We start from the raw sequence: 22,610 nt of genomic DNA, 5'->3' as shown, positions 1-22,610 counted from the left end.
GAGATCAGGAGGAGAGAGGAAAGGGACAGAGGGAGAGCAGGTTGGAGAAGTTGGAGAATTCGGTGTCCATGCCATCGGGGTGTAGACTCCCCAGGGGGAATATGAGGGGCTATTCCTCTAGTTTGTGTTTGGCCTCACCCTGGCAGTGGAGGAGGCCGAGGACAGGCAGGTCGGGGTGGGAATGGGGAGGGGAAATTAAAATGGCTGCCACTGGGGAGATCCAGGAGGTCACGGCGGACGGAGCTCAGGTGCTCGGCACTGCTGTTTGATGAAATTTGGAGGAGTTGATTTTGCAGGAAATAAAGTGTATGAAAAGGTTATACAATTGCAAATCCTGTGTTTACAAGGGGGATATGTTGGAAATTATGTTTATGATCAGAACAAATTAACAACTCCATTTCACATTAATGCCTGTAACTTGGATTTCACTATATTTGGTGCACTAAAACATGGACCTGTTTGGCTCCACATTAAATCAGGTTCCCTGCGAGAAAAAAACAGAACATTTTTCAAAAACCTATTTGAAAGCATGTTGGCAGGGGAGGCTTACACCCAGTAACCAGCACTGAACCAGGACCAGCCAGTTCCCCATTAGTCTCAATCCAATTTTATGCTTCATTTTGATTTACACAAAAGTTTATTCGCTAAAAGCACTACAAAATGACATAGTGTTAAAAACTACAGCAACTAAGACGATAAAAAGAACGAAGCAGACGCAGAACTACAGCAGATCACGCTAACTAAACTACTGCAAAACGCACCCGCGATACTTCAGATGAGAATCTCGTTCACACCATACACGACACACGCGATCCCCTGGGGGGGCCCCACTGATCGCGGTATTCACACAGGGTGCCCGCGGATACCGCGTGCTCCCTCTCCAAGGACACCCGCGCGCGGACGTGAGCCCGGAAGACGGGCTGGCAGGCGGACCGGCCGGAAACCTCAGCCGCCCGCCATCGGGACCCGTGGATGGCCAGCTTGGCTAGGCCCAGGAGAAGACCCACCAGGAGATCCCGTGCGCGACCCGCCCCCCCCACCGCACCGGATGACCGTAGATCAGCAATGTCGGGCTGAAGTGCAGCCAGAACTTGAGCAGCAGCCCCTTCAGATAGACGGAGGGGGGCAGCAGCCTCTCTCACTCCATGTACATGTGGTACACCATCTCCTCCCGGCCGCAGAAGTGACAGGCAGCCGGGGTGTCGGTGAACCGGCTCTGAAACCGGTTGCATGGCACAGCCCTGTGCAACACCCTCCACCCCGGGTCCCCAATGTAAAGGGGGAGGACTCCCGCATAGAGAGACCAGGGATCAGTATTGCCCCTCGCAAACTGCTGGGTTTCCTCAGTACCGCTCCTTTTTTTTACAAAACGTTTATTTGCTAAAAGCACTACAAAAAACAACCAATATCAATACAGTGCATCTAATACAGAAAGAAACAACTAAGCAAGCTAATACCTGCGAGACACACACGCAACACTACGCCCGCTACCGTAACACACAACACTTCAGATCAGAATCACATTGGAACCGTCCACGACGCACGTGATCCCCTGAGGGGCCCACTGAGCGCGGAATTCAGCCAGGGTGCCCGCGGAGACCCCGCGCTCCCTCTCCGAGGACACCCACGTGCGCACGTAAGCACGGAAGACAGGCAGGCAGGCGGACCGGCCGGAGACCTCGGCCGCCCGCCGCCGCGTCCCGTGGATGGCCAGCCTGGCCAGGCCCAGCACAAGACCCACCAGGAGATCCTCCGCGCGCCCTGCCCCGCGCCGCACCTGGTGCCCGTAAACCAACAGCGTCGGGCTGCAGTGCAGCCAGAACCTAAGCAGCAGCCCCCTCAGGTACGCAAAGAGGGGCTGCAACCTCTCGCACTCCGCGTACGCGTGGTACACCGTCTCCTCCCGGCTGCAGAAGTGACAGGCAGCCGGGGTGTCGGTGAACCGGCTCTGAAGCCGGTTGCACGGCACGGCCCTGTGCAACACCCTCCACCCCAGGTCCCCAATGTAAAGGGGGAGAACTCCCGCATAGAGAGACCAGGGATCAGTATTGCCCCTCGCAAACTGCTGGGTTTCCTCAGTACTGCCCCTCCCACAGTGTGCTATTCCCTCAGTACCACTCCTTTTTTACAGTTAGTTTGTTTTTATTGCATATTTCACACACTCCTCAAATCATTTTCCATCTCAGACCACATAAAGAACATAATATTACCGACCATCCAGGTAAACACAACAACACCCGCCTCGCCCCCCACAGTCTCGGACAGGGCCTGTAAACCACCGTCCAGACCGACTGACAGAGGCACATAGCATTTTACAAGCCCGGATACAAGCCCAGCGTGTCTGACCATTCCTCGTTAGCATAAGACCAGCTTACCCTCAATCAGGAGCAGGGTGATGGAAGTTGGCGGACCAAAGGGAAACAGCGTGATCCTCCTCAGTGGGAAAAGATGCAGCACTCCAGTAAGGTGTGATCAGCGGACGAAGAGCAGGGAAGACCACAGTTTTATCATATTTCGTCAGAGGAACGTGGCAATATCATGGAAGTATCTCTGAGCCAAACACTTGCAAGTGTTATATTGTGACAGGGATGTTCGCATCACCGGTGCTGTGACAAGTACCAGTGACTGCCGGACTGACCACCTCCTGATCGGCTCTATTACCATAAGGCCATAAGACATAGAACCATAGAACCATACAGCACAAAACAGGCCCTTCGGCCCACCGTGTTGTGCCGTCCATCAGACCACCCTCACACTACCTAACCCCTTCCTCTCGCATATCCCTCTATCTCACGTTCCTCCATATGCCTATCCAACAAGCTCTTGAACCTGTTCAATGTATCTGCCTCCACCACCACCCTAGGCAGCGCATTCCATGCACCAACCACTCTTTGGGTGAAAAACCTCCCTCTGACATCTCCCCTGAACCTCCCACCCATAACCTTAAAGCCATGACCTCTCGTCTTGAGCATTGGTGCCCTGGGAAGGAGGCGCTGACTGTCTACTCTATCTATTCCTCTCATATTTTATATACCTCTATCATGTCTCCTCTCATCCTCCTCTTTTCCAGTGAATAAAGCCCTAGCACCTTAAGCATCTCCTCATATTCATACCTCCAATCCAGGCAGCATCCTGGTAAATCTCCTCTGCACCCTCTCCAATGCCTCCACATCCTTCCTATAATGAGGCGACCAGAACTGAACACAGTACTCTAAAATGTGGCCTAACTAGAGTTTTGTAAGCTGCATCATAACTCGCAGCTCTTAAACTCAATCCCACGACTTATGAAAGCCAACATCCCATTGGCCTTCTGAACTGCTCTTTCCACCTGTGAGGCAACTTTCAATGAACTGTGAATATGAACCCCCAGATCCCTCTGCTCCTCCACACTGCCAAGTACCTTGCCGTTTACCCTGTACTCTGCCCTGGAGTTTGTCCTTCCAAGTGTACCACCTCACACTTCTCCGGATTGAACTCCATCTGCCACTTGTCAGCCCAGCTCTGCATCCTATCAATATCCCTCTGTAAGCTCCGACAGCCCTCCACACTATCCACAACACCGCCTATCTTAGTGTCGTCCGCAAACTTACATAACCAGCCCTCCACCCCCTCATCTAAGTCATCTATAAATATCACAAAAAGTAGAGGTCCCAGAAACAATCCCTGCGGGACACCACTAGTCACTGCCTTCCAATCCGAGGGCACTCCCTCCACCACAACCCTCTGCTTTCTACAGACAAGCCAATTCCTAATCCACACAGCCAAGCTTCCTTGGATCCCTCGGCCTCTGACCTTCTGAAGAAGCCTACCATGAGGAACCTTATCAAATGCCTTACTAAAATCCATGTAAACCACATCCACCACACTGCCCTCATCAATCTTCCTGGTCACCTCCTCAAAGAACTCTATCAGGCTTGTGAGGCAAGATCTTCCCTTCACAAAGCCATCCTGGCTGTCCCTAATCAGTCCATGATTCTCAAGGTGTTCATAAATCCTATCCCTTAGGATCCTTTCTAACAGCTTACCCACCACAGACGTGAGACTCACCGGTCTATAATTCCCTGGCCTATCCCTATTACCTTTTTTGAACAAGGGAACCACATTCGCAATCCTCCAATCCTCCGGCACCACCCCCGTAGACAACGAGGACTCAAAGATCCTTACCAGCGGTTCAGCAATCTCCTCCCTAGCCTCTCGAAGCAGCCTGGGGAAAATCCCGTCAGGCCCCAGAGATTTATCTGTCTTAATATTATTTAACAACTTCAACACATCCTCTCTCTTGATATCAACAACCTCGAGAACATTACCCCTACCAGCACTCCCTTCTGCATCATCAAGACCCCTCTCCCTGGTGAATACTGAAGAGAAGTACTCATTCAGAACTTCTCCCACTTCCGCCGCTCCAGGCAAATTCTCCCACTTTGCCTTAATCGACCTACCTTCACCCTAGCCATCCTCCTTACCCTTCACGTACTTGAAAAGGCCTTGGGATCTTTCCTTAACCCTACTAGCCAAAGCCTTTTCATGTCCCCTTCTAGCTCTCCTCAGCCCTTTCTTAAGTTCCTTCCTCGCTACCCTATATTCCTCACGGGCCCTGTCTGAACCTTGCTGCTTATACCTCACGTATGCTACCTTCTTCTCCGTAACAAGTCGTTCCACCTCTCTCGTCACCCACGGTTCCTTCACCCTGCCATTCCTTCTCTGCCTCACCGTGACATATTTATCCCTAACATCCTGCATAAGATCCCTGAATATCGACCACATCCCCATGGTACATTTTCCTTCAAAAAGGACATCCCAATTTACACTCCCAAGTTCTCTCCTTATAGCCTCGTAGTTCGCCCTTCCCCAATTGAAAAACCTCTTGTCCTCTCTGCACCTGTCCCTGTCCATGACAATTTTAAAGGTTATGGAGCAATGGTCACTGTCCCCCAAATGCTCACCCACCAATAGATCCTTCACCTGTCCCGGTTCATTTCCTAAAACTAGATCTAACATGACATTCCCTCTAGTCGGCCTGTCAACATACTGTGTCAGGAATCCCTCCTGGACACACTTAACAAATTCTGTCCCATCAAAACCTTTGGCACTAAGCAGGTTCCAGTCTATATTTGGGAAGTTGAAGTCTCCCATTATAACAACCCTGTTATTTCTGCTTCTCTCCAAACACTGCCTGCCAATCTGCTCCTCTATATCTCTACTGCTACCAGGGGGCCTATAGAATACTCCTAGTAGAGTAACTGCTCCTTTCTTGTTCCTTAACTCCACCCATACGGACTCTAGAGATGATCCTTCTACAACATCCATCTTTTCCACAGCCATAACAGTGTCCCTGACCAGTATCGCCACCCCTCCACCTCTTCTCCCCCCTTCCCTATCCCTCTTAAAACACCGAAAACCAGGAATATTCAATATCCACTCCTCTCCTGACGTTAGCCATGTCTCAGTAATAGCCACGATATCAGAGTCCCCCATACTTATCCAAGCCCTCAGTTCATCCCCCTTATTCCTGATACTTCTTGCATTTAAGTAAACACACTTCAGTCCTTCTACCTTACTACTTCTACAGCCTGTATTCTGCTTCTCCTTCCCCAAAGCCTCTCTACCTGTTTGATCTAACTTTTCCCCATTCCCTTCTTCCTCTGACCTACTCCTCCGGTTCCCTTCCCCCTCACAAACTAGTTTAAACCCTCCTGTACCACCTTAGCAAATCTCGCCGCAAGGATATTGGCTCCCTTCTGGTTCGGGTGTAACCCGTCCTCTCTGTACAGGTCCCACCTTCCCGAGAAGAGATCCCAATGATCCAGAAATCTAAAACCCTCCCTCCTGCACCAGCTTCTCAGCCACACATTTATCTGCCACCTCCTCCTATTCCTACCTTCACCATCACGTGGCACTGGCAGCAATCCCAAGATTGCTACCCTTGAGGTCCTGTTCCTCAATTTTCTGCCTAGCTCCCTGAACTCACTCTTCAGGACCTCCTCCCCCTTCCTACCCATGTCATTTGTGCCAATATGGACCACAACTTCTGGCTGCTTTCCCTTCCACTCAAGAATTCTGTGGACCCGATCAGTGACATCCCGGACCCTGGCACCTGGGAGGCAACATACCATCCGGGATTCATGCTCACTGCCACAGAACCTCCTGTCTGTTTCCCTGACTATCGAGTCCCCTATCACTACCGCATGTCTCTTTCCCACCCTTCCCTTCTGAGCAGCAGTACCAGTCCCAGTGCCAGAGACCTGGTAACTGCAGCTAGGCCCCTGCAGGTCATCCCCCTCAACAGCTTCCAAGGCAGAAAACTTGTTACTGAGGGGAACAGCCTCCGGGGCTCTCTGTCCTGCCTGCCTGCCTGACTTCTTCTTCCTCTTCCCTCCCCTGACCGTCACCATTCTATCTGCCTCCTGAACCTCAGATGTACCTACCCTAAGGGGAGGTGACTGTCACCTGATGCACCGTGTCTACATAACTCTCTCCCTCCCTTATGCTGCGCAGTGTTTGTAGCTGCGACTCCAGCTCATCAACTCTGAGCCATTCGGCCCATCGAGTCTGCTCCACCATTCGATCATGGTTGATTTATTTTTCCCTCTCAACCCCATTCTCCTGCCTTCTCCCTGTAACTGTTGATGCCTTGACTAATCAAGAACCTATCTTTAAATACACCCAGTGACTTGGCCTCCACAGCCGTCTGTGGTAATGATTCTACAGATTTACCACCCTCTGGATAAAGAAATTCCTCCTCATCTCTGTTCTAAACGGATGTCCTTTTATTCTGAGGCTGTGCCCTCTGGTCCTAGACTCTCCCACTGATGGAAACATCCTCTCCACGTCCACTCTATCCAGGCCTTTCAATATTCAGTAGGTTTCAATGAGATCCCCCCTCTTCCATCTAAACTCCATTGAGTACAGGCCCAGAGGCATCAAAGGGGCCTCATACGTTAACCCTTTCATTCCTGGGATCATTCTCATAAACCTCCTCTGGACCCTCTCCAATGCCAGCACATCCTTCCTTAGATACGGGGCCCAAAACTGCTCACAATACTCCAAATATGGTCTGACCAACGCCTTATAAAGCCTCAGCATTACATCCTTGCTTTCATATTCTAGTCCTCTTGAAATGAATGCTGACATTGCACTTGCCTTCCTTACCACCGACTCAACCAACCAACCATTCCCTCCACCAACCTTGCCACAGCACATCAGCGTCGGCTGAAGTGTTACCATAAGATCAATGTCAAAGCTCTAAAGGACCTCACAAAGTTGGCTCTACACAAACAGTGCCTCAGGAAACCTGTCGACTGCTGGAGTCACACATGTCCACAGGGTACGGACTGCCCTGAAGTCTGCCATAATTGACACCCGTGATGAGACTCTTGACTTCTCAACCAAGAAGAGCGAGGAATTATGCCATGTGAATGAGGTAGTTAACCACAAACACAAGGTGTTCCTGGATGCAAAGTCTCACCATGCCTCAGGGCAAAAGGAGCAGCTTTACAGGTACCTGAAGACTGGAGTCCAGCAGAAAACGTGTGATCTAAAGAATAGATGGTGCGTGGGAGAGGGGCAGTAGGCTCAGCAAGTTGTTGACAGCCATGACACGCACAGAATGGGGGGTGAACTCATCAGGGAAAGAGAGGGAGTCAATTCCCACTGGAGGAACTCCTCAACTGTGACTCGGTCCCTGGTGTGCGTGCCCTCAACTCCACCCTACAGCAGCCTCTCCGGTCCAGCCTCACTGCCACTCCTGACCAGCACGAAGACCATCACCCAACCTGAACATAACGAGGCCTCGGGAGCAGACTGTATCCACGCTCAGCTCCTAAAATTCACTGGTGAAGACCATCGGTCACAAATTCACAGACTCATCGCCCACATCTGGAAAGAGGAGGATTTTTTCCAGGGCACCTCAGAGGTGCCGTGATTGTGATCATCTTCAAGAGAGGAGACAGGTCCGACGGTGGTTACTACAGGTGGGTCTCCCTGCTGTCTGTCACAGGGAAAGTCACCTCCAGCTCCTCCTCAACCACCACCCCCGAGAGGCTGAAGACCTGCTCCCTGAATCCCAGTGTGGGTTCCATCTATCCAAAGGCACAGTGGATGTGATCTTCCCTGTGTGAGAACAAGGGAAAGGCAGGGATCGGCGCCAGGTACTGTACATGGCCTTTTCAAACTCACCAAAGGCTTTGACTCTGAAAGAATGGAGCTGTTCAATGATTCGGAGGCTCGAACCTTCAGCAACAAGATGGGTTATTCAGAGCTAAATATGGCTGATGCATCAGGAAAAAGAAACAGGCAGGCCCCAGATCGTTCTGCTGAGGTACAAAATTGGTCAAACTTAACACTGTTTATAGAGTTCCCTGTTACAACTTCCTCAAATGCAGCGTATTGCAATGATGACCACAAGTCCATGTAACCTCGTCAAGTCCCTGTAAACTCGTCAAGTCCACGTAACCTCGTCAAGTTGTCTTCAAGTCCACGTAACCTCGTCATCCTCGTCAAGTCCCCGTAACCGCATCAAGTCCACGTAACCTCGTCAGGTCGTCTTCAAGTCCCCATAACCTCGTCAAGTCCTCGTCAAGTCCACGTAACCTCGTCAAGTCCATGTGACCTTGTCAAGTCCACGTAACCTCATCAAGTCCTCATCAAGTCCACGTAACCTCGTCAAGTCCCCGTAACCTTGTCAAGTTCTCATCAAGTCCATGTCACCTCGTCAAGTCCTCAAGTCCATGTCACCTCACCAAGTCCACGTAACCTCATCAAGTCCCCGTAACCTCATCAAGTCCTCGTCAAGTCCATGTAACCTCGTCAAGTCCACATCAAGTCCCCATAACCTCGTCAAGTCCTCGTCAAGTCCCTGTAACCTCGTCAAGTCCCCATAACCTCGTCAAGTCCACGTCAAGTCCATGTAACCTCGTCAAGTCCCCGTAACCTCATCAAGTCCACGTAACCTCGTCAAGTCCTCATCAAGTCCACGTAACCTCAAGTCCACGTAACCTCAAGTCCTCAAGTCCACGTAACCTCGTCAAGTCCTCGTCAAGTCCCTGTAACCTCATCAAGTCCACGTAACCTCGTCAAGTCCTCGTCAAGTTCACATAACCTCAAGTCCACATAACCTCGTCAAGTCCTCAAGTCCACGTAATCTCAAGTCCTCGTCAAGTCCCCGTAACCGCATCAAGTCCACCCCATAACCTCATCAAGTCCACGTAACCTTGTCAAGTCCATGTAACCTCATCAAGTCCATGTGACCTCATTAAGTCCATTTAACCGTGTTAAGTTCTCTAGAGAAGGAGCATGTGCTATCCACGAGTACAATATGGGATTTCCAGGACCAGTGGGCGCCACAGGGGCTTTAGTGCGTTCTGGATAGACATGACTGTGTTCTAGTTTGAATCTGTATATGGTGTGTATCATGCGGTAGTGTAGTGTTGTTTTAATGTGATTCTTATAATCACTGAACAAACCACCTTTGTAAACAGAAAAAAAAGAAACTCTAACTGTCTTGCTCAATCCATCAGTCAGGAGGGAATATGGAGCATTACCTTTGAATTCGGTTGTCCACAGAAATTCGTCTCCATCTTACGTTTGCTTCAAGATGATATGCAAACCATGACCCCAAACAATGACACTTGTATAAATATGCTTTGTTAAATAATTTGACATCCATCATTACAATAAGCTTATTCAAGGCATTGAAATCAGCCATTAAGCGTGGGACATCCTGAGCTTTGTGCCATTGTGACAGGGCTCACTATTTCATCACATAACATGCGGTTATGGTCATACTTGTTCTGTCAGTCGATACTTGAGGTGTATGTGTATCCAGAGGGCCACCCCTCACAGCACTGTGGTAAAAGCAGGATGATGTGGGTGTCTGGGTTTTGTCCTCAAAAGCTTTTAGACAAACATTGTGAACCAGTTTGTCCCAGCAAAGGTGCTTGAATATTCAGGGTATATTTTGTCAGTTAAGATGTGCTCCCATGGTAAGAGTGCAATTCTGTGGATTTGTGGAGCTTCCATTTGTCTACATCCAACATGTTGAAGTAAACCATGCAATTGTAACTATTGAAAGTGTATCTGATCATCTTTGAACTGAAAGGTTATAAAAATATCTGCGGCTCCAGTCTCTGTGTGGCTCATTCACAGTCACGACATCTGCCATCAATAGACTGGGGTCACCACTGACCAGAAACTCAACCAGACCAGGCGCATATGTACCGTAACTTCAAGAGCATGTCAGAGGCTGGGCATCCTGCAGCAAGTGACTCACCTCCTGACACCCAAAAGCCTTTCCACCATCTACAAAGTACAAGTCAGGAAGTGCGAAGGAATATTCTCCACTTTCTGGGGTGAGTGCAGCAATTCAAGAAGCTTGACACCATCCAGGACAAAGCAGCTGCTCAATCGACCCCCCCCATCCACCCCCACTAAACACTCCCTCCCTCCACCACCGGAGCACGGTGGCTGCAGTGTGCACCGTCTACACAATGCACTGCATTTACTCACCCAGGCTACTCCGACAGCACCTCCCAAACCTGTGACCTCTGCCACCCAGAAGGACAAGGGCGGCAGGTGCAGGTTAACACCACGACCACCTGCAGGTTCCCCTCCAAGTCACACACCAGCCTGACTTGGAAACATATTGCCAGTCCTTCACTGTCACTGGGTCTAAACCCTGGAACTCCCTCCCCAACAGCACCGCGGGAGCACCTTCACCAGAAAGACGGTAGCAGTTCCAGAAGGAAGCTCACCCCCACCTTCTCAAGGGGCAGTTAGGGATGGGCAATAAGTGCTGGACATGATAAAAATTAAATTTTGTGCGATTAGCACTAAAATAAAGCGCCAAGTGATCCAACCCTCGTCTAAGCTGAATGCTTGGGTCACACGACGGGAGTTGTGAAACTTGACAGTTGTGAAAATTTTCCATCCATTGTGTGGAATTCGCATTTTGACACTAGTTGGCTCATCCAGTCAAATCGCCTCTCCTCGGCCTTCTTCTCCAGTGTTTAAATAGCCGAAAATCGAATAAAAAGTGTGGAAATAATGTTCAGTCAAACTGAACTCGTGTTGATTCCAAATCTTTTACTCAGCCCTTGCTGAGTAATTGCTTTAAAACCGTTTAAAGATAAATCAGACATTAGACTGCACGTCAAATGAATGCTAAAAGACTGATGAATGAATAGATTTAATTAAATTCTCTTTTCTTTAAAAGCAAGTTACAAAGTAAAGAAATGAATTACAAAGCATTTGTGCTTCATGCAAAACGATGCATCGGCCGGGAATCGAACCCGGGCCTCCCGCGTGGCAGGCGAGAATTCTACCACTGAACCACCGATGCTCCACATGAAAAGCTTTGATTAACTCCCTGATATCTAAGACGAAGAAGCTGACAAACACTTGCCCGGAGAAATATTGATGTGAGACTGAAATCATTCACCGCATAGATTCCCGCCTCATCCCGTCGGCTGGGCTGATTTAATCAAATGAGACAAACTCTGGCGAGCACAACTCCATCTTCGGCGATAGCCCAGGCAGATGGGGCAGGGCAGCGTCCCGTTGTCTCCCCTTCCACCCGCAGCCAGTGGGGTAACGGCGGGTCCGCGGATGCGACCGAGGATATCAGTGTAACGGTACTTATAACTAACGCCGCATTTCAGTTCCCTGTCTCTACCGGACCGTCGGAGGACTTCCAGACTCAGGCCATTTATCTCGGGTATCGCCCCTGTTGCAAAACACGATTCAAATAAAAACATTCCAACACGGGACCCCGGGGCCCACCGTTCTTCGCACCCCAGTAATCCAAAGGAACACTATTTCTCCCCTTGTTTTTTGTTTCAATCCATGTTATGCTCCTTTTAATGTCAGTGTGTCTTAATCTACCATAACAGATCTCAAAATATACAGAGGTACAACATGCATTTCAGCTCCTTCATTTAATATCAGTCTCTGATTTTTCTCAAACTATTCACTAAATTCATCAAACACAACTTGCCTATTGATGTTCCATGGGACCATGAATACCCACCTACACCAATTACCAGCACTTGGTCTCTACCCTTCTCCGCCTTAGTGCTCAGCTGGATACTTAAATGCTGTGGGAGCTTCTGCCTCCACCACCCCCTCAGGCAGTGTGTTTCAGATTCCAACCCCACCCCCCCCCCCCGGGTAAAAATGTTCTTCCTCAGATCCTCTCTAAACCTTCTATCTCCCATTCTATATCAATGCCCTCTGGTTATAGACCCCTCTGTTACGGGGAAAAGTTTACCACTATCCACCGGACCTATTAAGATTTTTAAAAATTTTTATTTACAGCGTGGTAACAGGCCCTTCCGGCCCAACGAGTCCGCGCCGCCCATTTTAAACCCAAATTAACCTACCTGTACGTCTTTTGGAATGTGGGAGGAAACCGGAGCACCTGGAGGAAACCCACGCAGACACAGGGAGAACATACAAACTCCTTACAGACAGCGGCCGGAATTGAACCCCAATCACTGGCGCTGTAATAGCGTCGCGCTAACCGCTACACTACCGTGCCTATGCTTCTCATAATTTTGTCCCCCTTTATCTGTCCCCCCACCCACCCCCCAGCCCCTCCGCTCCAAGGAGAACAGACCCAGCCTCTCCATTCTCTCCTCATAACTGAGACACTCCATCCCAGGCAACATCCTGGTGAATCCCCTCTGCACCCTCTCCAGTGCTGTCACATCCTTCCTGTAGTGTGGTGACCAGAACTGTGCACTGTACACCCAACTGTGGCCTAAGCAGTGTTTTATAAAGTTCTATCAAGACCTCTCTGTAATTATACTCCATACCCTGGCTAATAAAGGTGAGCAGCCCATATGCCTTCTTCATCACCCTACCTACCAGCATTGCCACCTTCAGGGACTTGCACACCAGGATCCTTTGTTCCTCAATACTCTGTAGGACCCTACCATTCAGGGTGTGCGCCCTACCATTATTCGACCTCTCAAAATGCATCACCTCACACATATCAGGATAAAATTCCATCTGCCATTGCTCTGCCCATTTTACCAACTGATCAACATCATTCTGTATCTTAAGACTATCCTCCTCACTGTTCACAACATCATTTTTTTTGTGTCATCTGCAAGGTTCCTAATTGTACCTCCTACATTCATATTCAGATCATGAGTGTATGTGACAAACAGCAAGGGTCCCAGCACTTGATCCCTGTGGTACACTGCTGATCACACACTTCCAATCACAAAAGCGACCCTCCACAATCACCCTCTTTCTCCTGTTACCAAGCCAAGCCAATTTTGAACCCAATATCTCAGGTTCATTGCCTGATGAACATCCATGACAAGAGCTGGAGAATTCCACTGCTTTTTCCTGAACATAATCATTGGATCTTTTAAATCCACCTGCAGGAATGTGAAATCTCATCTGATAGTACACCACTCCCTCATTGTCAGCTAAGCACAGAAGTTGCTGGATGAGGGCTTGCACCTCTTGAGTTCCTGAACAGAGACAAGAATGCCAGCACTGAACAAACAACAACCCCGTGCTATGATTCCTCAAGATTTGCATAGAGTGCGTTAAGGCTGACGCTAATTTCCCAGACCTCTCCTTTTCCCCTTTTTAAACAGAGCCAGACACTGCCAGTCCACACTCTTTTGGCATGACTTCTGCTTCCAAAGATTTCTGATAACTGATTCTGTTTTTTCTCACTGGGGATCAAAAAAAACATGCAATAGACAGTGACTTTTCCACTTTTCCAGTGACAACTTTAGTGACTGCTCTATATTAAAGTTACTTTATGTTTGCAAATTACTTTTTATAAAGAGGAAGGCAGACCCTGCACGATCTCATCATGAACTGGCAACCCATCGTTGTCACTGCTGATTTGACAAAGCTCATGAAGGCCAGGTAGTGGGCATACATTGTGTTCTCTCTCACGGACATTATCTGAAACCCCTGATTAACTGTAATTCATATCCTAGGTTTCAACGCTTTCTAAATAGCCTATCGTTTTGAGAAAATCCAACTGACCGGTCGTTCTAGGCTTTAAAGTTTTCCATGATTTTGCAGTTGAATACTTACTACACAATCCACACCTCTTGCTGCCTCGGTAAAGCAGCCAACATAATCAAAGACCCCTCCAACCCTGGACATTCTCTATTCTCCCCCCTCCCATCGGGCTGAAGATACAAAAGCTTGAAAACACGTACCAACAGGCTCAAGGACAGCTTCTACACTCCTATTATAAGACTATTGAACGGTTCCCTAGTACGATAAGATTGAGTCTTAACCTCACAACCTACCTCATTAGGGCCTTGAACCTTATGGTCTTCCTGCATTGCACTTTCTCTGTAACCGTAGCACTTCATTCTGCATCCTGTTGCAACACAAAAGACGCTGGAGGAACTCAGCGGGTCAGGCAGCATCTGTGGAGGGAAATGGACAGTTGATGTTGCGGGTCGAGACCCTTCATCCACACTTCATTTGACCAGTCCAGATGAAGGGTCTTGACCTGAAATGTCGACTGCCCATTTCCCTCCATAGATGCTGCCTGACTCGCTGAGTTCCTCCAGCGTCTTTTGTGTTGCTCCAGATTCCAGCATCTGCCGTCTCTCGTGTCTCCATTCTGCGTTCTGTAATTGTTTTCCCCTTGTACAACCTCGATGTACTGATGTGATGAAATGATCTGTATGGATGGCATGCAAAACAAAGTTTTTCACTGTACCTCGGTACATGTGACAATAATAAACCAATTTACTTAACACTGAATGACATAACTGAAAGCAAGCAATCTTTCATTCAATGTCCCATTTTGTCTGAAATTCAGTGGTGGGATATGGAAGAGGACTGGTAGAGGTGGCAGTGCTCTGGAGTTATGCTTGCAGTTACTCCCAAGAGAACACCATTAAATCCTGGTCAGCTGACATCTCCCAAAACACCAGGACGTCAACTATGCACTGCTGAGTCCAGCTGTACATCGAGCACTTTCTGCTGCTGGTCAACAGGTCACTTATTTTAGCATTCGGTTATAATAATTTGTTGGGAAATGCTGGAAGCATCCAACAGGTCAGGCAGCATCAGGAGGGAACAAATAGAGTTAACATTTTAAGTTGAAGACCTTTCATCAGAACTGGAAAAGTGTGAAAACAGACTTGTTTTCAGTTGCAGAGAGGGGCAGGGATGGAGAGAACAGAGGGAATGTGTGTGACAGTGTGAAGACCAAGAGAGACGGACATAAATGCTGTTGTTGCCATCAAGGAGAGGGTGGCGAGTGCTCGTTAGTCATAGCTGATCTGTCAGAATGAGGTGTAAACAGGGCTGACCCTGAGCTTTCAGTTACCTGTCACTTTAATTCCCCATCTCCCACTCTGACCTGTCTGCCTGTGACCTCCTGTGCTGTTACAACAAGGCCCAATGCAAGCTTGAGGAACAACACCTCACCTTTCTGTGCACCTTGCAGCCTGCAGGACTCAATACTGAATTCTGCAACTTCAGCTAAGTCACTTTCTCTGCATGAGAACTGGTCAGTTCTGCTGTCGGCTCTCCATCTGTAACATTAACTCAGTGTTTCTTTCTTCACAGACACCGCCTGATCTGCTGGGTATTTCCCACAGCCCTGACCTGCATTTCACAGCCTTTACATATTCCTTTATTTGTGTTCCCTCTCTCTAACTTCCCTCATTAATCTACCACCATCAAGCTTATCCCTGTGGCAACCCTGACCTCACCCTATCAGAGACGTTCTCTGTGCCATATCCATCCCTCCTCGTCATCTCTGCAACCTAAAACTAACTTGGTTTTCTCTCTCAGCAACACACAAAGGGCTGGAGGAACTCAACGGGTCAGGCAGCATCTGTGGAGGGAAATGAACAGTCGACATTTTTGGGTCGAGACCCTTCATCTTGTTTTCTCACGAAGTGTCTTGGACCTGAAACTCTAACTCTGTTAGAGAAATAAAGGACTGCAGATGCTGGGACCTAGATGAAAAACACGATGATGCTGGAGGAACTCAGCAGGCCAGGCAGCATCCGTGGAGAAAAGCAGGCTGTCAACGTTTCGGGTCAGGACCCTTCTGTTTCTCTCTCCACAGATGCTGCCTGACCTGCTGAGTGTTTCCAGCATTTTCTGTCTTTATACCAAGGGAATGGACAAGCATAATTAGTTGCTGCCTTGGCATTCAGGCTGGCCTGAAGTATGAATTTGATCTGGAGTGTTTATTTTGTTTTGCCTACCATTTTAGAATTGTGGCCAAGTGAGAGCCGTGATGATCAACATCAGAGCGAGAGTAAAATGGTGTTGTTGGGGAACGGAGAGGTGGGCTCATGGATGTCATGAATGTTTTCTCCACCTCTTGCTCTGTCGCTTCTCCCATCTTGGACGACAAGAGTTGAGCCCTTTTGATCGCAAGGTTAACATCCAACAGGCTGCCATGAACGTTGGGTATTGCAAGGCTCCTACAAGAGTGGTCCAGGGATCAGGGTCATTCCCTGATACACCAGTGACTGGCTCTGTCACATTACAGGTGGTAGCATGCTATTCACTCTCCACGTATCTCACACTTGTCCGTGTGGTGAGAGATGCACCCATTATCCAATAGCTGCACGTGGTTCTGTTGTGGAGACTCAAACATTGATGGCACAGCAGACTGGCACAGAAGGAAGGCACCATGGCAGCTGCCTAGATACCAGGCACTGACCAACACTATGCACCGTGCATTGGTGCATACCAGCTGGATATTGTGGGAGTGGAGTTCCTTCTGGCTGTGGTACATCTCCGAGTTCCCACACGGATGACACTGCATCAAGATGCAGCCAATGGGAATGGCATCACTGGCAAACCCACAACTCTGGCAAAGCCATGTGCCCACTCTGCCTGCTGCTGCCGTGCTTGGGAGAAGGGAAACGTACAGTATCCTTGGAGAGCATCCCTGCCCGTCCTTCTGCACAGTGCGTGGCACACTGCAGGTATCGCCAGCTCTGGCCTGGAAGGAACCCAATCCATGGCCGCAGTGGAACATAGAACACAGAACAGTACAGCACAGGAACAGGCCCTTCAGCCCACCATGTCTGTGCCGACCATGACGCCAATCTAAACTAATCCCATCCACCTGCAGATGGTCCATATCCCTCCATTCCTTGCCTGTCCCTGCGTCTGTCTAAATGCCTCTTAAACGTTACTGTCGTATCTGCCTCCACCACCTCCCCTGGCAGCCCGTTCCAGGCACCCACCACTCTGTGTAAAAAACTTGCCTCGCAAACATCCCCCCCCCACTCCCCCCAACCTTAAACCCATGCCCTCTAGTATTTGATGTTTCCAACCTGGGGAAACAGATACCAGCTGTCTACTCTATCTGTGCTTCTCATAATTTTATAAACCTCTATCAGGTCTCCCCTCAGCTTCTGACGCTCCAGAGAAAACAACCCATGTTTGCCTAACCTTTCTTTTTAGTTCATACCCTCTAATCCAGGCAACATCCTGGTAAACCTCTTCTGCACCCTCTCCAAAGCCTCCACATCCTTTCTGTAACGGGGCGACCAGAACTGCACACAGCACTCCAAGTGCGGCCTCACCAAAATTTTATACAGCTGCAACGTGACTTCCCCACTTTTTTACTCAATACCCAACCAATGAAAGCAAGTATGCCATACGCCACTTTTACCTTCCTATCCACTGGTGTTGCCACTGTCAGGGAGCTATGGACTTGCACCCCAAGATCCCCCTGTACATCAGTGCTCCTGAGGGTCCTGCCATTAACAGCTTTAACAGCCACTGGCAAACTGTCCTTACATGGGTCTGCAGTTATACTTGCGACTGGGGTTTGGGGCATATTTCAGAGCCTAGTGAACTCCAGGTGCTCTGGGACGAATGACTCACTCGGACCAAACCTGCACCATACCCGGCAGGATAATCTCCGACAGCCTTATGCTCCTTAAGGATATGATCACTTGTCGTATGGGATGGGGTTGAACACCTGCCTGGTCAGCTTGGACCAGGAGAAAGCCTTTGACAGTATATCACACATGTATATGATAGACATGCTTTTCAAAATGGGCTTTGGGCAGGGAATTCAGAATTGGATGCAGTTGCTTTGCAAAGACATCAGTAGCGCAGGCTAAGTTAACGGGTGGGAAATGAAAAGATCCCCCATCAATTCTGGAGCTAGGAAAGACTGCCCACTCTCTTCTGTCGTGTTTATTCCCTGTATTCAGCCTTTTGCCAAAGCCGTCAGGAAGAACATAGACTTAAGAGGTAGTGGGGGCACTCAGATCAAAGCCTTCCTGTGCACAGAAAACATCACCATCTTCTGCTCAGACCCACAGTGGGACCACAGATTGATCAGCATCTGCGACCAGTTCGAACTGGCCTCAGGGGGCCAGGGGCAACCGCAGGGAGAGCGAGACCATGTTCTTTGGAAACTAGTCGGACCGATCCTCTCTTCCTTCCACCGCTGCGTCCAATATCCTGAAGGTGCCGGGAGTCTGGTTCAGAGGAGCCGGGACGCACAGTAAGTATCGACTGGAGCGGATGGACGCGGTGAAACAGAAGTTGGGAATGTGGGAGTGTTGCTCCCTCTCGATGGTGGGAAGAACCTGCTCATCAGGTGGGAGGTGCTCTGGGTGTGGCCCAGTCCCCTCCTCCATCACCCGAGCCACCTTCTGGATCATCTGGAGATCCAGAACGGATCACGTTCCTCGGGTCACGATGCACACGTCCCCAAATGGGGAGGGGGAGAGAAACGTATCCCACTTCACCCTCGTCCTGATGACCACCTCTGTGTGTGGCTGCACCGAGCTGATGTGAAACCAAAGTGTCACCGTCTCCTGAGGTTGTACCTGTCCCTGGCGTGGTGAAGGACGGGCCTGGCCTTGTTGCCATGCAACGTTCCAGTCAGGTGGACTGTGCCGCACTACCTGTCCTGTGTGGAAAAGTCCCTGCAGTGAAACACCTTTGACCACAGGTCTATCAGACAGCGGTCAGCAGTCCCTGTAGGACAAGGACACCATGGATCCAGTGGGATGGTTCCCTGAACAGACTATCAAAGTCAAAAAGCAAAACACTGCAGATGTTGGAAGCCTGACATGAAAACCGAAAATGCTGGAAACACTCAGCAGGTCAGGCAGCATCTATGGAGAAGGAAGAACAGAGTTAATATTTCAAGTCAAGACCTACAGAACTGGTAAAGAGCCATTTACCTGAAACATTAACTTGTTAATGATCGCTGTTGGAAGCTCATCAACTGGGTGAAAGACACACTTTGTTCTGCCTGAAAATGGTTGGTCTCCCAATGTAAGGAGATGTCTGTAAGCCAGTGCTGCTGCCTGGCACATTCTTGGCTGTGGGAGTACGTACTGGGGATGCACTGAAGCTTGATACAGCTACCGCAAAGGTTCTGTGGGGAAGGACCACAGTCCAGGCTCCTAATGTAACCGAGGGCCGAGGGACGTTCTTCCTGCTAACCTTGAAGAAAGCTGCCAACAAAGATTCACTGGTACATGGCTCTGTGGCACATTCCCCCTTTTTTGATGGCTTTTTTCCTTCCTGGTCGGTCCCTCGGGGTTAAGGAGGACTTGCTTCCACCCCAGTTCTGTGGGTCCTGAGGTGATTGATGAGGCCAATGTGGGACCCACAGAATCTTCCACAGACGGGGCAGGGGGTGTGTGAGGGGGTGGGTGGGTAGTTTGTGAGGTGGGGCACTCCTTCCACCACTTACACAGGGTCTCCGTGTGCTCCCGATGCACGGACTCAAGGTTCCCAATCCCATCCCGAGTGCACCTTCTCCACGTGGAGCAGTTGTAGGTCGGAGATTCCCAGGAGCCGTTGGGGACGGTGCATTTCTTCAAGGAATTCTATCCTTCAGAATAATTTTCTCTGTTCTTCTGGTCGCGTGTCTACTTCAGGAGTGTGGTGTTTTGTAGTGAGCAGTTACAGCCGGGGATCTGTGATGTTCAGAAACGGTAGTGTCATCGAGCTAGGGGAGCTGTCAATCAGACTGAAGAATTCTGACAGACAACAAAACAAGAAGAAAAATTCAGAATTCAGCAAAAATTGAGACCTATACACGAGTTTAAGGTAGTTGAAATACCATAAAATTGGAATTTTTGCCAGAATTATTCTTCAGAATTAACTTATTTTGGGTCAGAGAACCTGTTCTGTAGTAATCGCAGCTTGGTATGCTGTAGAAAAAGCTCGGTTATACTTCATTCAATAAGACCAGTATTGTCAATGACACTTACAGCAAGAAGAATCTGTCAAAGTTGAAGTTCTTGTTTGTTCACTGATTGGGTGTTGTTGCATTTGTGAAGACTGGAACAATGCAATGTATTGGCATTGGTTTATTATTGTCACTTGTACCAAGGTCCAGTGAAAAACTTGTCTTGCATACCGATCGTACAGATCAATTCATTACACAGTGCAGGTACATTGAGTTAGTACAAAGTGCATTGAGGTAGTACAGGTAAAAAAACAGTAACAGTACAGAGTAAAGTGTATAGTTAGTGACATAGAGTTTAAATTTAAAAGTGTAGAATGATTATAGTAAGGGTAATGAGTAGATCTGCAGAGGGCAGCTTGCAACGAGTTGCCACGCTCCGTGTGTTACATCGTTTAAAGCAACTTTGAGATTGCTGCATTAAGCTGCACCTGTGTATACTCTGGGAATTGCTGTTGGTTTGCCTTTTCCTTCTCAGACAGTCCCTCATGGTTGAAGGTGACTTAATTCCACTCCAGTGCTATGTGTTTTGAAGTGACTGATGAGATCAGCATGGGACTTACCGTAGTTGAGTAGGAGGTGGCTGAGGGGATAAGTAGGGGGTTAGTTTGGGATATTGTGGGGTCCCCCCACTGTCTGCTTGTGGCTCCTGTGTAATCCCATCTGAGAGACCAAAGGTGCTCAGTACCTTCCTGGATGCTTCTTCTCTGTTTTGAGTGGTCATATAAAGTCATGGGCTCATAGCATGGAAACAGGCCATCTGGCACAACTCGTCCATGCTAACCAAATTGCCTACCTGAGCTAGTCCCATTTGCCTGCACTTGGCCCGTATCCCTCTACACCTTTCCTATCCGTGTACCCGTCCAAGTGTCCTTTAAATGTTGTAATTGTACCCGCCTCTACCACCTCCTCTGGCAGCTCGTTCCACATCTCCACCACCCTCTGTGTGAAAAAGTTGCCCCTCAGGTCCCCTTTAAATCTCTCCCCTCTCCCCTTAAACCTGTGCCCTCTAGTTTTAGACTCCCCCACCCTGGGGAAAAAGACTGGTTATTCATCTTAACTACGCTCCTCATGATTTTATAAACCTCTATAAGGTCACCCCTCTGCCTCCTTTGCTCAAAGGAAAAAAAGTCCCAGCCTGTCCAGCCTCTCCTTGTAACTCAAGCCCTCCAGTCCTGGCAACATCCTCATAAATCTATTTGCACCCTCTCCAGTTTAATCACATCCTTCCTATAGCAGGGCAACCAGGACTGTACACAGTACTCCAAACGTGGCCTTAGCAACATGTACAGCTGTAACATGGCCTCCCAACTCCTGTACTCAATGTTCTAACCAATGAAGGCCAGCCTGCTAAGCACCTTCTTCACCACCCTGTCTACCTATGTCGCCACTTTCAATTAACTATGTACCTGCACCCCTTGGTATCTCTGTTCTACAGCACTCCCTGGGAACGTTCCAGAGGCCAATGGTCAGTGATGTTACATGTAATCAAGGCGATTTTAGCAACATTCCTGAAGCACTTTCTCTATCCTCCTGGAAATTTCTTGCCGTGATTAATCCTGGAGTAGAGAACTTGGTTTGGGAGTCTGCTGTCAGCTATGTGGATGATGCGGCTGGTCCATTGGAGCTGGTTCAGGATCATCAAACCTGGGGATGTTGGCCCATGAGAGAGAACACTGATGTTGGTTCGCTTAACCTGCCAGTGAATTTGGAGGATTTTGTGGAGACTGCCTCGATGGTATCACTCCAGTGCTCTGAAGCCATGTTACCGTCTTCGAAGCACGTGGTAGGGCAGGGATCACAGCTGCCTGGTAGACCACGACTTTTGTGCTGGGTCTGAGGTCTGGCACATTGGACGTGATGGTGAATCTTAATATCGTTTTTTTTCCCCTTCGTTGAGAAGTGGTTTCTTAGACACATCAAGTTCTTAGTGTTTTCCATGGCCTTGGTTATTGAGCTTGGTGGTGTGCGACAGGGCATGTTGGCCTTTGTCTTTTGGTCGTTTAGTGTGAGGCCCGTCTACTCATAAGCTTCAGTGAAGAGGTTAACAAGGGTTTGGCGCTTAGTCCTTCTGCTGTTCTTTGATTTTCAGTTGGTGTGAAGGTTACAGTGAGTGGAGGTGCAATGATAGACTGCATACTAGTGGTGGGCTGCGGAAAAGCAGCCTCATTTTATTAGGACTGCACAGAATCTGCAGTACTTTGCTTTCGGATAAATAACTTTACCACATTATATGCCGTGTCGACATCCCCCTACCATTCTCCCATCAGAGGATACCACTATTTCCTATAGACCATTGTGGGTGTTGGAGGTCAATCGTCCCAGCCCCAGGACATCACTGCAGGAGTCCCTCAGGGCAGTGTCCTGGGCCCAACCACCTTCATCAGTGACCTTCCTTCCATCAGAAGGTCAGAAGTGGGGA

At 49.0% G+C, this 22,610-nt stretch overlaps 1 non-coding gene across 1 annotated transcript; it reads right to left on the bottom strand.

Annotated features, from left to right (window-relative positions):
- Positions 1-11,264: 11,264 nt before the first annotated feature.
- trnag-gcc (transfer RNA glycine (anticodon GCC)) lies at positions 11,265-11,335 on the bottom strand. The gene has a single exon. It is a non-coding gene; the product is annotated as a tRNA-Gly (tRNA).
- Between the last annotated feature and the right edge of the window lie 11,275 nt (positions 11,336-22,610).

This window comes from Pristis pectinata, chromosome X (genome assembly GCF_009764475.1).
Source record: "Pristis pectinata isolate sPriPec2 chromosome X, sPriPec2.1.pri, whole genome shotgun sequence".
Taxonomy (NCBI): domain Eukaryota; kingdom Metazoa; phylum Chordata; class Chondrichthyes; order Rhinopristiformes; family Pristidae; genus Pristis; species Pristis pectinata.
Note: the sequence above shows the minus strand (reverse complement) of the source record. Positions and strands in the feature narration are given on the sequence as shown.